We start from the raw sequence: 17,469 nt of genomic DNA on the forward strand, positions 1-17,469 counted from the left end.
CTGACAGGTCAGTTCAGCTATGACCTTATCCTAGATATATCCCTATATATATACATTTCAGACAGAATGCTCTCATTTCAGCACTGCTGGGCTTTGGAATACTCCGTGGCTGTACTTACAAAACTAGGACAGCTGTTCAACTGCGCCTTTTTTCTCCCCCAGAAGAGGTTCTCCACAGTACAGCATTACTGGCCATCCAGTTCAAAGAATCATACAATAAACTAGGTTGGAAAAGACCTTTAGGATCATCAAATCCAACCATTTCCCCAGCAGTTCCAAGACCACCACTAAACCATGTCACTGAGGGCCTCACCTACAAGTTTTGAGAACACTTCCAGGGACACTGACTCCTCCATTCCCTGGGCAGCCTGTTCTAATGCCTGATCACCCTCTCAGTGAAGAAATTGTTCCTAATATCCAGCTAAACCCTCCCTGGTGCAGCTTGAGGCCATTTCCTTTTGCCCTATTGTTTGTTACTTGCAAGAACAGACCAATCACATCTCACCACAACCTCCTTTCAGGCAGTTGTAGTAAGCATTAAGGTCACCCTGAGCCTTCTCTTCTCCAGACTAAGCCCTCCCAATTCCCTCAGCCATTCCCCATCACACTTGTGCTCCAGACCCTTTCACCAGGTCTGCTGCCTTTCTCTAGAACCCGCTCCAGCACCTCAATGTCTTGTAGTGAGGGGCCCAGAACTGAACACAGGATGCGAGTTGCAGGCTCACCAGTGCCCAGTACCGGGGGACAATCACTGCCCTGGCCCTGCTGGCTACGCTGTTTCTGATACAGGCCAGGATGCTGTTGGCCACCTTGGCTGTCCAGGCACAAGCTGCTCACGTTCAGCACCATCAGTGAGCACCCTCATGTCCTTTTCCACCAAGCAGATTTTCAGCCACAGAGTGGCATTCTAGTTCACAAACAGTGAACCTCAGAGAAAGAACTCATTAGGGATCTTAATACACTACAAAAAGGATATGAAGATGCCTCCTGTATCACCCACAAGGCTATCTGAGGCCTAGCTTAACGCTGTTAACCCAGCGTGTAACCTCATAAATGAATTTAATATTAGTTTCATTTACCATCCTCGTGTCTCCTGGCAGACTGGTTTAAAACTTGATACCTCAGAGCTCACCCTCCAATTTCCAGTCAATCACAGTCAGTTTTTATACATCCCTTCCCGTGTCCGTTTTATCTCTCAGCTTCAACAGCTTGTTTGCCTGACATATTCCCAGACTAATACCACCAGACAAGTCCAACTTAACTTGTCTCTTAAGATGGACATTCCTGCCCCTAACTCTGCTTTGCCTTACTTACTTATCTGTCCCAGTTGGCCATCTTCACTGTGTCTTGCACGACGCTTCCCTGTCTTTTGAAAATAAACCCAAAAAACCCTAAGGGAACTTGGCAGGAAGAAGTACAGCTGAATTCTAGGACTTTTCTGAACCACATAAACGGCATTTATACTAAAACAAGCAACAGCTTTGGAGTTATTTGGTACAGAAAATTCCATGTGAAGAGAGCTGTGGACTGGCCACTTAAAAAAAAAATAAGTGTCAGCTGCGACTCTCAGCATCTTCTCTCATTTTTTCAGCCCATTCTGAGTAAATAGCAGCACCAAATGGAAGCCACTTACAGAAAATAATGGAAGACAAATGTTTTGGAGAGTTGGGGTCCAAACGCAAACCTTCCAAACCTTCTTTCCAACTCTGAAAGATTATTCAGGTCTCCCACTCTTTTTTGGGTTGGTCCTTTTGGATTAGCCACCTCTACTTGTTCTCACTAAACTCACACACCCTTAGTCTTTCATCATGTCCCAGTTGCACACAGTTCCTTCAGTTCCTTAGGCACAAGGGGCTAGTTCGGTGTTCTGATGTTTATCCCTTTAAGCCACTCCTGCTTGTAGCCAAGTAGGTAATTTGCTATTTCTACCTGCTATGTAAACTGATTAATTGCAGGCAAACATAAGACCCATTCTCATGCTGAGGAGGAAGGAAATTTGTATCAACTACTCCTTTCAACACTTAAATTTCATCAGGCTTCCACCAATTGTAAACTCCAGCCTGTGCTCCAGCTCAAATCTGAACTTTCTTCTGGCCAAAAGGGCACAACTTTCCAGAAGTCTTTTAAACTCACTGTAAACCTCACAAGAAACACCAAGATTATTTACCTTATTTCAGCCTTAGACAACAAATACTCCCTCAGGCTCAGGACTATACAGATGGTTACTGAAGAGAACGGACCATCTTTCAAGGGCCAGTTGCAAAGTGACACCACCACTTTGTCACTCCAGCTTCCCACTTCCAGCAGAGTTGGAAATTCTTCATAAAGAAGCATTCTGCAGATGGCAACATTTGCACATGATGTATATCACCTTTAGGGAACCTGAGAGGTTAGACAGTGTTAAGATGTCCCTGGCATTGTCATCCATCACACTATCAAAGTCAGAAAGTTGAAAAGTAACCCTCCTTAGTGGTGAGTCACTCAAGCTCCCTGCACTTTGCCTGGAGGTGCAGAAAACCCCCTCACAGTGGGGGAGCCAAAGGCAGAGATTGATTTTCAGGGCCTAACTTTGGCTGGGAAGTCACATACAGATTAATCCGTTAGTGGAAATTACCCCATGTCTGACTAGCCCCAAGCAGCAGCACAGTGGGTACACTGAAGAGCAGACACAGGTTACAAAGCTGGCCAAGCTCATTTTCCTCCCTTATTGCCACAAAGGTACTGATCCTAAGGCAGCAGGATTTACCCATTCAACCTTCCCTCAGGTAAATAACTCCTTTTGTGTTCTACTGCAGCTTCTTCCTCTTCCAGCTCTTTTTTCTCCCTTCCTTCCCTCCTCCCACTCAGCCCATGCAGTATAAAAAAAGGAATAATCATCTTTCCATCCCTCCTGCAAGCATGTGTTTATCTCTTTATTTTTAAATGTTACAGCTTCCCAACATCTGTCTCTGTGTGGTATAATCTTACTGATGAAATATTTCATGTTTTCCTTGAGCTCTCATCAATATGTCTCTGTGTTATCAGCTTAGCAGATGGAGACTCAGAAGGAATAACCTCAGCTTACCTGGGTGATTTCTTCTTAAGTACATACTTATTGTACTCCAGGACAAGAATCATCATCATCTTAGCAATGCAACACAATATCTCTATGCAGCAAACTGAATTCTCTCCTCTTAAGTCACGTATGCCTACTTCATTGCAATTTTCCCCTTGGATTCTCCAAGTTATTCTCACCCACCACTAACATTCCTACCCACATTTCACACATACTGAAAAAACTCAGGCAGATACCAAGGCCACCAGAAAAGCCACTGGCATAGTCAGGAATTGAACCTCATTTTCCCTGTACTAAATCACATCTGTACCACCCACCTGCTTCCTGCCTCATGTGTTAACTGTGAAAAAGCATGCAAAATAATAGTCACCATGGTCAGGGAAAGAGCTTTGGTTACGTGGAGCTCTACTGATGATGTGAGAAGCAAAAGAAAGGACAGACACTTTCTTCTCAGCCTTGTAAAGGATGCCTGCGGAGCTTGCCTTGTTAAACAGTTCATGGCTACCACCCCAGCATGCTTCTGAAACATCTCCCCTTACACATTCAGACAGTGCAAGTTATGCAGTTGTTACTACAAAGCAACTTGGTAAAAATAATAATAATTAGTAGAAAATTGACCATGAAATCAACACTTTTCTCACTTCATATTTTGGAGGTTCCTCTCCATTTAAACGTTCTAGCGATTATACGGAGCAAAGAGGTTTGCTTGAGGTTTTCTCACCATTACAGAATGCCTGCCTACCTTTTGTCACAGTAGGATTTTGTGTTTGCCCTCCAACAAAGACACTTGACCACGACCTTATGCAGCAACAGCTCCACTAGACGTGACTAATACAACAAGACAGGTATAAGTCTCCTTTTTTTTACCACTTCCCCTCTCCTACAGCACAGAAACACTGCTCTTCACATAGAAAAGACAAGCAAGCAATAACATGAGGAACCATTCTGACCATCATTTACTGACCACTGACACAGATAACAGCCCAAGTCAATGCTTACAGCCATCAAGGTTCCGTCAAAAAAAGCCATTCCCTGTATTCAGCTGAAGAGAGCTTTTGGCCAAGTAACCAAGAACACATCAGCTGGTTCTAATCCTTTGTCTTGGAGTTGCATTCAGCATCAAAATTACATGCGCTTCCTATAAAGCCAAGTAAAGGAGGTACACATAGGAGCAGCCTCCCACGTAGCACATGCTGGCCTATCTCTCTGCAATCTCCCCTGACATTTAAACCATGTCTTCTCTGCACCATGCCTGTATCAAGACACTCACACAGAGTAAATGAGAATCCAGCCCAGGGTACTGCAGAGCTCAGCCTAACACATTAGAGGATGATTACAGAACTGAAGGTTATTTGTTGTATGTTAGGCTATGTTGGGGGGGTGGGGAAGGTTTTTTTATTCATTTGGTTTATAGTCCTATCTGAATAAAGGTAAACACATAGGGATTATAAATGAAATGAATCTGATGCAAAATAGAATGGGGGTGGTACAAAAAAAATCTCAAGAGGGTCAGGAGATAATGAAGATTATGCCTCAATATTGGGATTATGATGTTAGTTCTTTATTTCAATAAAACTGGATAGAGATCTTTTATATCAGGGACAGAGCTTAGCTGTAAGGACAAAGTAATCTTCTGGGAATTATGCATACAGGCTCGACATCATTTTTATTGGATGGCTGATGAACTGGAAAACTCCAGGATAGCCTGGTTTTAATTTGTAATCTTAATTTTCATATAAATCGGTACAGTTGAAGGAAGGGGGGCAGATGTAGAGGGACTCTGATGCTGTGCTAATATCACAGCATTAAGACAGCACATGCATTAAGGTTACAACTGTAACTCATCTAGTATCTGATCCTTTTTGCCTACCCATCTGTCTCCTATCTATCATTTCACCACAGAAGTATCTCAACAGTGACTCAAGAGCAGAAGACACACAATCAGTCTAATGTTGCATCCACCAAGAACCACCTCCATGTGCCCAGTGGCTCACCAGGAATCAACAATGTGAAAGAAGCAGCTTCAGACAAGAAGTTTTGGGATATCATATTTTGGGATTATCTCCATCCTAACCCTCTGGTCCAAAATAAACCACCAACAAGCCATGAGACTGAGCATTCTGTTTGTGATTTTAACTGTCAGGTCACCTAAACATGTCTTCCGAGCCTTATGGGTACTGCAGCCCTGACCATCCAATGGGCTGAGTATTCACAGCTTCTGGTGGTAGCCTGTTAAGAAAGTCAGAGAATGGTTTGGGTTGGAAAGCACCTTAAGATCATCCAGTTCCAACCCCCTGCCATGGGCAGGGACACCTCACATTAGACCATGTCACCCAAGGCTCTGTCCAGCCTGGCCTTGAACATTGCCAGCAATGGAGCATTCACCAGTTCTTTGGTCAACCTGTGCCAGTGCCTCACCACACTCATAGTAAAGAACTTCTTCCTTAGACCCAACCTGAACTTCCACTCTCTAAGTTCGAACCCATCATCCCTTGTCCTATTTCTACTCTCTCAAGAAGAGTCCCTCCCCAGCATCCTTGTAGGCTTCCTTCAGATACTGGAAGGCTGCTATGAGGTCTTCACACAGCTTTCTCTTCTCCTGGCTCAACAGCCCCAACTTTCTCATTGTCTTTGTACAGGAGGTGCTCCAGCCCCTGATCATTCTCATGGCCCCCTCTGGACTTGCTTCAACAAGAATACCAAGTATGGTATTAAGACTATTCCTGCCTGCACAACTGATGGTCTTAATGAAGCAGAACACATAAAAGACCTCCAGTAAAGCACCACAGAGGATGGGTCTTGTTTCAGGTCATGCAACAGGGTACTTGCCAGTTACACTGCTTGGGCTGGTATACTAAACACTCACATCAAATTCCTGTCCTCCAAGACACGGACTTCACATCTACTACCTTCAAAAAGTAACTAACAGTCCCAAGCTGCACAACCATCAGTAATGAGTTATGACCCCAGAGGTGAATTATTTCCTCAGCAATACTCTGTGGAACAAGCAACGGATTGAAGTAACCATGCTATCATTTCGATCACCCCTATCCCTCTACCTTCCTGATAAGTAACAAAGTCCACAGCATTGATAGAACAGCTGCTTTCATAAGGGCAGCAATAACGAAAGAAGCTCCCATAATTTCCTAGCATTTGAGCATCAAAACAAGATTTCCAGGGAGAAAATTGAAATGCCAAAAAGATTTATATTTACTTATGCAGATATCCTGCAATACTAGGCTTTAAAACGTGGCTTATTATATTGGTGCTGAGGGAGAGAAGAAAAAGGAACCAAACTTATCATTCCATTTCCCAAATATACAGCCACTGTAAAATATAGAGAATGGGCAAAGCTATTTTTTAAAAGCTACCTGATACCAAAATAGGGAGAGTGAATAACAGAAGAGAATCTGATCTAGTCGGACATAATCTTCAAGTGTAAATTTCTTCATTTTATTACTGTCGGGAAGGCCTTAAATCAATTCCCACTTTTGCTTTTGTTTCCGAGATGACACTCTGACGTGCTGACAGAAATACTGTATAAGCAAGCTGCATATAGGACTGCAGCTCTTCCCCTCTCACATCTCTCCACAAGTTCTTTGCTTACCTTAATCCTCCACTCTAGGAAAGCCAACAAGTCACTACAAAGAGCGAGCATAACCATCAGCAGCAGTCACAGCAGCGCAATAATCACCTATGAGCCTGGTTAGAGAATGGAAAATCATGACAGATAATGGGATTTCATCAAAATAGAAGATGAAGATGTATGTGATGGCATCTTATTCTGGACTTCCAAAAAGCCTCCAAGTGCCTCATAAGACCTTCCAGGAGAATTAAGAAGTTTTGCACAGACAGGCATTTTGGCTGCAAGTTAGTCAGAGGGATGAATGGAGAGGCAGGAAGAGATTAGGAGCAAATGGTCAATTAATAAAATGGCTCAAGATTAACAAGGAGGTGCCCCAAGACACTAAAACCATAGTTATTTACAGTCATTAGTCATGATTTAGGAAAGAGGCTGAGAAATGAGGTGATGACCTATGCAGATAATACCAAATCATTTGGATTAGTCAGATCTAGAGAAGCCTTCAGGGACCACAGAGGAGATGAAAGACAGAACCATAACAGCAGTGAAGAAGAAAGGTAATGAGCATTGGAACAAATAACAGGAACACTCTGGTGCCAAATTCTAAGCAGAGACTATTGCAAATCTGAAAAGCCAGCCAGTTTTTTTGACAACTGGACAAGAAACATCAATCCTGTATCCAGGTTGGATAAAGGAAAACAGAAAACTGTGCTGTAAGAATCTAAGTATGGAAGCAGCTCCAGAATGAGCACTGCAAATGGTCACAGGTTCCCTGTAAAGGGCCTGGATTCGTTTTTTGTCCAGTCATTACAAATAATGATTTCAGAAAGTGACAGACAAAAACCTAACCCAGGGAAATCTGAACAAACCAACTATATATGTATCACTATATAATCTGAAGGGAAGATTACACTCAGTGAAGACTGAATGGCAGCCACACTAAAATTCAAGATGAACATAGAATCATAGAATAGTTAGGGTTGGAAAGGACCTTAAGATCATCCAGTTCCAACCCCCTGCCATGAGGCAGGGACACCTCACACTAAACCATGTCACCCAAGGCCCTGTCCAACCTGGTCTTGAACACTGCCAGGGATGGAGCATTCACAACTTCCCTGGGCAACCCATTCCAGTACCTCACCACCCTAACAGTAAAGAATTTCTTCCTTAGATCCAATCTAAACCTCTGCTGTTTAAATCTCAGCCCGTTAACCCTTGTCCTATCACTGTAGTCCCTAATGAAGAGTCCCTCCCCAGCATCCCTGTAGGCCCCCTTCAGATACTGGAAGGCTGCTATGAGGTCTCCACGCAGCCTTCTCTTCTCCAGGCTGAACAGCCCCAACTTTCTCAGCCTGTCTTCATATGGGAGGTGCTCCAGTCCTATGATCATCCTCGTGGCCTCCTCTGGACTTGTTCCAACAGTTCCATGTTTTTTTTTATGTTGAGGACACCAGAACTGCACACAATACTCCAAGTGAGGTCTCACGAGAGCAGAGCAGAGGGGCAGGATCACCTCCTTTGACCTGCTGGTCACACTTCTTTTGATGCAGCCCAGGATACGGTTGGCTTTTTGGGCTGTGAGTGCACACTGCTGGCTCACGTTCAACACCCCCAAGTCCTTCTCTGCAGGGTTGCTCTGAATCTCTTCTCTGCCCAACCTGTAGCTATGCCTGGGATTGCTCTGACCCAGGTGTAGGACCTTGCACTTGTCATGGTTAAACATCATGAGGTTGGCATCAGCCCACCTCACAAGCGTGTCAAGGTCCCTCTGAATGGCATTCCTTCCCTCCAGTGTATCAACTGAACCACACAGCTTGGTGTCATCGGCAAACTTGCCTTTTTTTTTTTTTTTTTGCTGTTTATCCCTGTACTCAACTTTTTTTTTCTTTTTTCAGGTAAAACCAAGAAAATTATACATGTTTCTATCAGATGGTTGTCATAAGCAAAATATCCTGTTTAAGTTTAAACCCAACCATATATACTACCATGTGCTAAATATGCTCTCACTTGCTTTTACTACTCAGTCTCTGTCATCTTGCAACTGCCCATTCTGGAATTGCTTTTTACCTTTTTAAGTTTCCCCCAGAACAGTGGGTCTGCTCATCAGCAGCAAGATGATACAGGATAACCATGTAATTCCGTGTAATGTTCTGATGTTCCTGCTGCATTACTTTATGACAGCATGAATATGTAAAATGCAGGTGACTTTTACGTGACGTGAATTTTATCAACATGCTATATCCAGGTGTCCACAGATCACTAGTGACATTGAATTAACAAGTTTAAAAAGTATGTCTTAACTAAAAAGCAGGCAGTGAAATTCAGGTGGAGAAATCAAATTCCTTCCAAAATGTCTATTAGTCTCTATAATCTGGAGGATACAATTGAAAATTACTTAGCAGTGGGAAAAGGTCCACTTTTATGCAGTATTTTACAGCCTCCTGGTACTCCTGTTGTTTACAATAGTTTCTGAACTTCCCACCAAGTTAAGAAATTATACAACAGAAAAATACATCCTGGCTACTCCATCTGCACTTCTTCCAAGCCCATCACACCGTTTGTCAGCTGTGACCAGGACCTGATATCCATCTTTAGTGACATCCTAAAGCCCAAGAGACCCAGCACATGCTTCAGCAAGGCAACCACGCGAATGCTGGCACAGTATACCAGTATACCCTGGGAACAGGCAGCAGGTACGCAGACATCTCCAGGTCACCTGAGCCCCCTTGCAACCTAGGTGGAAGTTTATCCTGACTTCACAAAACTCTTCAGAAAGAACAGAAGTTCAGGGAGAAATAACAGACCTTCTGATTGCACTTGCCTGCAGATAAACAGAGTTGAACACATCCCATGCTACCTTAGTGTGTCACACAGAGCAGCTTGTAATGACATGTGCACATACACCCCTACATAACGGCTGGGGTTTCTGACAATTTCTAACTCGAAGGAGATACACAAGAGCTTAATTGCACTTCTTTAAAGCACTCCCAGTGCAGCATGAGCTGGCTTCTGGAGGCTCTGCTCTAAAATGAGGATAACATCCTTCTTATATTTCTTTCCACGCACACTCATGCTTACACTTCCTTTTCTTTTGTGATTGCAGAGAGTCCTGCTCACTGTGCAGAGCTTCCCCACACTTGGTTACATCTAGGCAGAGCTTCTATCATAGCCACAAGGACAGGTTGCCGAAAGAAGAGGTGAACACTCCATCCCTGGCAGTGTTCAAGGCCAGGCTGGACAGAGCCTGGGACGACATGGCCTGGTGTGAGGCATCCCTGCACATGGCAGGGGGTTGGCAGTCTGTGATTCTGTGATTTCATGACTAAGGACTATTAACAACTATTTATCTTACAACCCATGCCACAGTATATCAGGATTTGGTACCCAGGTTTCCAGCACAGCATAGGTTTGGTTTTGTCTTTTTCTTCCTCTAATCAGTAGAGCCTTCTGCCACCAAAGCTTAGTACACCACATAGTCTCAATTACAAAAGCAGTTAGAATTATGGTGCACTGCCTCTTTCTAGTCTTATTTCCTGTTAAGTTCCCATCAGTGGCAAGTAGAAACAACCAGAAAAGCTCATTTGGGTTCCAGCTGTCATCTTCCCTCCTTGTGCCATCTTTTCTTGCAATTTCAGGCTTGCTCATTCCAAATGCGCTTAGTTTAAAGCTTCTATTTTGGCTCTCAGGGCAAAGACTTGAGTATTTAGTAGCTTTCCCACTGTTCCTGTCTAATCTTCCTATTTATAAACCTGGAGATTCCTCAGCTTTGCTAATCTTTCCTGAGTGGATATATCCTCAGAGTGATTTCCTAAGCAAGAGAGTGTTAAACAAACTGCTTGATAATTGCCATTTGGAGCTTCTTGTCTTCTTTTGCACATTAAGCTCCAAGCCAACCACGACTATATCATTTGATACAACACAACTGCACATGCCTCTAATTCCCATTCTCTCCTCACGTATTTAATGCCACCAATATTTTTTACCCAAGATAAAAGGTGTTTTTTTCATAGGAAAACTACCCTTCACGCCCCTTTTCTCAAAAAGCTGATCACCACGTAAAGCAACTGGTCTTACTGCTGCACTAAGCAGGGAAGCTAATGGAATTCCCACAAGGAAATTCAAAAGTAAAACGAATTTCTGCTTTCCATATTTCCAAATTCCTCTGCTCTGTTAACATACTGCCAGGGAAATAGCTTGCATTTTTGCCTTCTTCCAAGCAAGAGGAGAAACACAACTAGGCAAGAATTTAAACATACCCCTCCCCCCATCTCTGTATAATATCTGTTTAATCAAGAATCCCAGCTTAATCCCAGCTTTCCAAGCAAAATAATCATAGAACATTTTATATACTACACTCATTCCAGAACTGGACATGAAAATACCTAATCCTGTAAAACTACACAAATTTCTGATCAAAGTATAGCAGGTAAATCAAACCTGAAATGAAAGGATTAGAAAAGGTTACTGTAATTCTTTTCTATTAAGTAACACAGTAGCAGATTTCACTGAATCTTGCTCTGTAATTCCCATCTGGAAAAGCAGCACTGGAGGATTGAACAGGTTTGATAAATGCAGTTTTATGACATCTGTAAAGTAAAAGCCAGCAATTGGAGCCCATCCTAATACTCCATCCAGCAGCAGGTACTGCAAGAGCACTGATCAAAACCCACTACTTGGGACAGCCAGAATGACTCAGACAGGTTGTGCTCTTCCCCCAGCTCTGTCCATGAGTTTTCCAACCTCTCTAATCCAGCTGAGAACCAGCTGTGCATTAAGAGAAGGCTTCCTCCTCATGCTCTCCCTGACACCCACCCACAGCACTGTGCAGTTCTATTCTAGCCTGTGACGCTTCCTAGGCTAACAGGAGAACATGCACAGGCTGCTGCTGGAGGATCCTCACCCAAGGGCCAGCTCCACCTCATCCACTCCCCCTTTTTCATGAACACTTACTTACAAAATGAAGACACAACACTGGAACCTCAAGGAAAGCTTGGGAACATGGCATGGATAGGAGCTATGCATCCACCTAGTTCTGAGGCACCAAAGGACAAACCCTGAAAGTTTCCCTCTTCCTTACAGATGATCCAATATCGCCCAAAGCCAAGAGACCACCCTTCACTTGCTTCATCAGGATGTGAAGAATCCTCAGATGGTCAGCTCACCACTCCAAAATACCACATAGCAGCCAAGGAAGCCTTCCCCAGCTATGTGTGAAGATACAGCATGCAGAAGTTATCTTCTCCTGGTTTTCCTTGACCCCATAAAGTTAACAGCCAAATTATTTCCCCACATCACACCTTTTTCTGGTGGAGAATTAACCCACAAAGCCTGGGAGAACTAACTCATATGCCAAGAAAAGGACAAATAGCTTAGCACGCTCCTCTGCTGCCCATTTCCAATACTTTCATCCATACTAACAATTCTTCTCAACTCCCAAACTACAACTTAAGAAATAATCAAATTCACACCATTCCAAGACAAGCCTGTAATGGTCTTTCCTACTGGAGGGTTAAAACAGATCTTTTCCCCCAAAGATTCTGGGGTTTTTCTGGCTTATTATTTTTCCAGAGCCCAGGAAAAATTGTGAATAAAAATTGGTTTTGTTCAGTGGCCCTCATTTAGCCCCAACTGTGAAAATCAAGCACAACATTTTGTGATTCAGAAGCCACAAGAAGCCACAATGAGTTTCCTGTAGTTTACAAAGAAGAATAAAGATCACCTAAAAGATTACTGCCCTAGTTGCTTCAACAATACACCTCAGAGGTCACCAACGAGCCAAAAAAGCTTCCCTGCACAAGACACTTAATTGTCATTAGAATCAACTAGATTGGAAAAGACTTTTAAGATCATCAAGTCCAACTGCCAAGGCCACCATTAAATCATGTCACTGAGGGCCTCATCTACACTGTTTGTGAACACTGTTTTTCAGGAATGTTGACACCACCACTGCCCTGGGCAGCCTGTTCCAATGTCTGACCACCCTTTCGGGGAAAAAATTATTCCTAATATCAAGTCTAAACCTCCCCTGGCACAGCCTGAGGCCACTTCCTCTTGCCCTGTCACTTGTTACTTTCAAGAAGAGACCAACCCCAGCTCACCACAATCTCCTTTCAGGTAGCTGTAAAAAGTGATAAGGTCACCCTGAGCCTTCTCTACTCCAGACTACCCCCCCCCCCACCCCCAGGTCCCTCAGCCATTCCCCATCACACTTGTGCTCCAGGCCCTTCAACAGCTCCATTGCCCTTCTCTGGACCCGCTCCAGTACCTCAATATCTCTCTTGTAATGAAGGGCCCAGAACTGAACACAGGATTCAAGGTGCTATTAGTCACTGTTTGTTCTTAGGGTCTTCTGAACTTCAGGCATTTCTTGGAGAAGCTTTACCGACAGATCCTGAGCTGTTCTGTCTCTCTTCTGTCTTCTCCCTTCTCAAGTGCCTGCAAACCTCATCATAGCTGTGGGCAAGCTCCAAGATCTGGACATACAGGCTTGCCTGAGGCTTTAGCGATATGTGCCGTTCCCTCAAACCATGGCAGACTGGTACCTTAGTACAGCACTTTGTCATGGCTTGATCTTGAGTCACAGCCCCATAAGCCCTCAAAGCTCAAGGCTCCTGGCTACCCCATTACCTGAAGAATGAATAGGGAGGCGTTAAGCACCTTGCTTCTCTCTGCATAACCAATCAACGATTTCCTTTGGCTTTTCCTGTGTGGCAAGCACAGGTACAGGCTCATTTTACTGTGCTTCACCTCTTGCTCTTCACAGATCAGTACTAATCATCAGCCCATAATGCAGTGCCGAATTGCTAGCCCCATCCTGATGATGTAGTTATTTCCAATTGGCACTTGGGAGCAGTGAAGATGGGAGGCATTACTCATCGCCAAGAGTACAGATGTTTCTAATTGCTTTCCATTACCAAGAATAACAGCTGTTTACATCTATCAGCAAATAATTCACAAGAGCTCCAGACTATTAAGATAACACACCCCACCTGGTCACCATCACAAGTTGTCAATGCCAAGGTAGTGGCTGCCAGAAACCCCCTTCTGCATCTCTGTTCATCAAATGACTGCATGTGTCACCTTCAGATATCCTTATGCTACCCCACAAGCCCAGTTTCTTGGTGGCCTGACAGATCAAATGGACATATGGACTCTTCATGGCTTTGCAGTAAATGTTTTATGGTTATACTGCAGCCAAGGGCAAATGACAGAGGAGCAAGAGACTTGCAAATAACACACTGAAAGAAATACCCATACTTTTAATAAATTAGTTAGCAAAAAAAGTGTGCCTGTGCTGCTCTCTGCAGCTGTGCACAGAATAGTCTTTATAATACATGGAGTAGCTGATGAAATTATTGTTTCTTCAGCTCTCTTGTGCACTGCCTAGGGATCAGGAAAGGAGCCTGCAGAAAATGGTCACAAGGGAACTCTGCTGCTCACTTCAGTGATCAAGTTCTCTTTTCTCAGACCACCACCAATCTCACTGTGGTCCATCACCAGACCAGGCTGTCAGCACTGTCCTCTTCTCAGCACTTCTCAGCTTGGGGCCCAGGTCTGTGGCAAAGACTCCCCACCACTTCTGCAACACAAATAGATAAGCAGCCAATTAAAATTAATTATTAGGAAACAGGTAGCATAACACCCTCCAAGTGCCTGTTCCAACTGCCAAGTTCTTCACTATTAACCATTTCCTAATCATCAAAGTTTCATTTTCATTTGCCTTACGGAGCTCTGTAGATTCATGTGTCTGTGAGCAAGAAACCCGATCACACAAATCAAAGCGCATTACTGCCACAGACTGAGCCAACTGGGCCAACCTGATTAGAAACAAAGGAGAGAGGAAGGAACAACAGTAAGGTCTCCATCAAATGTTTTGGTCCACATATAAGCTCTTTCTCCAGCCATCCTCTGGGAAACCTTTTCCTCATCTATAAATCCAGATTAACTGGCTCTGGAAACAGTAGGGATATTTCAGGATTTTCTCTTAACAGTACTCTACTAAACTGTTTCCACTCATGATATCTTTCTTGATTATTGTTTTATACCCTAATTACTATATTCGTAAAATACTGACAAAAGACATGACCCTACTTCATTTGGGGCCACGACAAGCAGCTTGTACTGCTTTAATTAGATTAGCACAGATGTGGCACCAACTCTTCCAAGTGTTAGTGTGCAGTTCCTATGAGTTCCATACACCAAAAAGAAAGATGATTTTGACAAAGTACCTCATTTGGAAGCTGCTCCTGATTCAGATGTGTCATCTGTGGCCCCCTCACCCCCTGCCACCTCCTTTATGCCTAAGTTACAAAAGGCTTTTTTCTGCAATTACAAAGGTACTACAGGTATATCCCTTTGATCTACTTTGGAAAACTTAATTTAGGAATGTATCTCTTTGGTTAATCCACTACTCTTTTTTTCCTTGGGAACATCAAGACACTCAATTTGCATTTCCTTTACAAGTTTCTTTCAGTACAGCAATCCCAAAAAAGGAATTACTCAAATCCCTCTATGATTTTTTGGTCTCCCAGAGCTGTCTAGCTATTGTTGTTCTCATCATTTCTGCTGTTTCAGGGCAGTGTCTCCTGCCCAGGGATTCCTGCCAACAAGAGCAGAATGCCATTACGAGAGAAGGCTGCTGTGAGCTGCCACCATCACAGGGAATTTATCACTGCAAGCCACAAGCATAATGGACTCCTTCACCAAATGACTTTGGGTGCACAGGGCTTTGGCACCAAATCTGCCATCCACACACAATTATTAAACTGAAAACGCATGTAATAAGAGCAGGGGACAGGGACATCACATCAGTGCAGGCAGCAATCTCTCAAAACCTCTGCATGCAGAAGCAGAGGAATTCACTCCAAAAGTCCAGACTGCCTGACACAAGGCCAGGAAAAAAACAGAAAGACACAAGAAAAGAAAAAAAAAAAAAAAACGGAACTCCAGAGGTTTGCTAAATCCAGCAGCCTGGGAGGGAGGGATGCTAATATCAAATGGTTTTGGCTGGGAGAATGTGCTTTGCCAGAAAACTCAAGCTGCAGAAGCTGCAGCATTATTTGCAAACCTTTGATGCCCAGACTTTTCATCCTTCCCTACCCTCTGCTGGATTATGTATCATTACATGAACTCTATTAAGCACATAGGGACCTTCCCCAATAGTCATTCCTTAATCAGGCAACTAATTAACTGGCTGATTTTCCAAAGCTTTCAGCAGCTCAAAACTCTCACAGTACTCAGAGAACAAGGTTTTCCCTGTGTGTGGCCTTGTCATCCTTCTAGGCCAGGATGGTTAAAGAAAACCTCATAGTTGTGAATGCAGAAAGACAGTTGGATATACAAAATGGAATGGCAGAGTACAACTAGAGAACTCACTGAACAATGCCATCTCATGTGCCCAGAAGCCATAGGCTTTCACAGCTTGGCTGGAAGCCTCAGTTCTTCCAAAATGGTTACCACCATCTCTTATGATTGTCATTTCTCCCTCAAGCACATCTTTCTCAGACTGCCTCACTCACAAAATAACCTAGGTATTTTCATTTTCTTTAGATCTATATCAAATTTCCCTGTCTTAAAAACCCAACTAGCCAGCTAACAGAGACAGATGCAGAGGCATGAGCACATGCAGTATATCACTAACTCCACCTAGGGTCTTGTGCTGTCTTCCCTCTCTCACCCTCAAGTACCCATAGGTTCTCCCACTGCTGTTATTTAGTTCCTGACACACAGTTGGATTCTTAAAATGTTGAACTAGGAGCAAGAGGTACTGCTATAAGCAGCTTCAGCCCCCACACACACCATTCTGGCCCCTGTGTAGCTTCCAAGAGCCTTATGGACCTCATGGATTCTCCTATACATAATAGGGGAGATAAGATCTGGATTTTGGATGCCTGGCTTCTTAGCTTATTTTTTTTTTGCTGAGGTGCTGAGCAATCTCAGGTGAACCATTGAATGAGAGCTGCCACAGTGCAAACCACAGGCCAGGGGTTGAAGCCCAAGTCATCTGATCACGTATTTCCTATTTCAAGTCCCTCTTATTTTCCACAATGCTTTTACCTTCCTCCTTTGCTTTTTCTTACTCTTTATTCTGCCTCTGCCAGCTGCTGGCCCTTACTACCACTTGTCACTTGTTCTCCCAATTCCCTGCCTTTACAGAACTGTACAGTCAGGGTATAGGAGGCAGAGGACATCCGCACATGCACACACTGCAGCAAGGCTTCTCTGCTTCAGTGCACGGCAACCAACATGACAGGAAGCTGTGTTTCCAAGTATCTGTGCTTCTGCAGGGTGGTGTGTAACGTTCAGAGCTCACAGGCAGCTTCTCATTACACAGTCCAAGTGCCCCGAGAAGGGGGATGTATATACATGGAGTCGTAGGATGGTTTGGGAAAGGACCTTAAGATCATCCAGTTCCAACCCCTTGCCATAGGTAGGGATGCCTCACAGTATGTGTTTATATAGGCAAACATAACAAGCAAGCCTGTTCAAACAGACCTTCTGATAACTGATCAATTATTCAGATAGCCCTAGGAGCACAAGGAATATGGAATACAGTGCACTGTCCCTTCCTTAATCTCCAGTCCTCTGGGAATTGCCACTGGCTGGTGACCAGATTAGCTTCTTCACTGGCTATTATCCATGCAATCTGTGTACCTTCCCCTCAGACTTCTCTCTCCTTTGTCATATCTTTCTGTATAAAATACATTCCTCTTAGGCACCAGTCCCTTTTGCTCTCCACATTCCACTGTTTGCAGTGTACCTCACCACCCTACTCCAACCCATGCTGAAGTGCTCCATCTACAGATTTCTTGCTGAAAGGAACTAGCAGAAT

The 17,469-nt window shown here is 43.7% G+C and overlaps 1 long non-coding RNA gene across 1 annotated transcript in view; it reads right to left on the reverse strand.

Annotated features, from left to right (window-relative positions):
• Nucleotides 1-13,929: 13,929 nt before the first annotated feature.
• Nucleotides 13,930-17,469, reverse strand: part of LOC115945678 (uncharacterized) — a 33,164-nt gene continuing 29,624 nt past the window's right edge. The window contains exon 3 of the long non-coding RNA XR_004079958.1: nucleotides 13,930-14,217. This is a non-coding gene — a long non-coding RNA (uncharacterized lncRNA). The remainder of the gene's footprint in view (nucleotides 14,218-17,469) is intronic.

Source organism: Melopsittacus undulatus, chromosome 5 (assembly GCF_012275295.1).
Source record: "Melopsittacus undulatus isolate bMelUnd1 chromosome 5, bMelUnd1.mat.Z, whole genome shotgun sequence".
Taxonomy (NCBI): domain Eukaryota; kingdom Metazoa; phylum Chordata; class Aves; order Psittaciformes; family Psittaculidae; genus Melopsittacus; species Melopsittacus undulatus.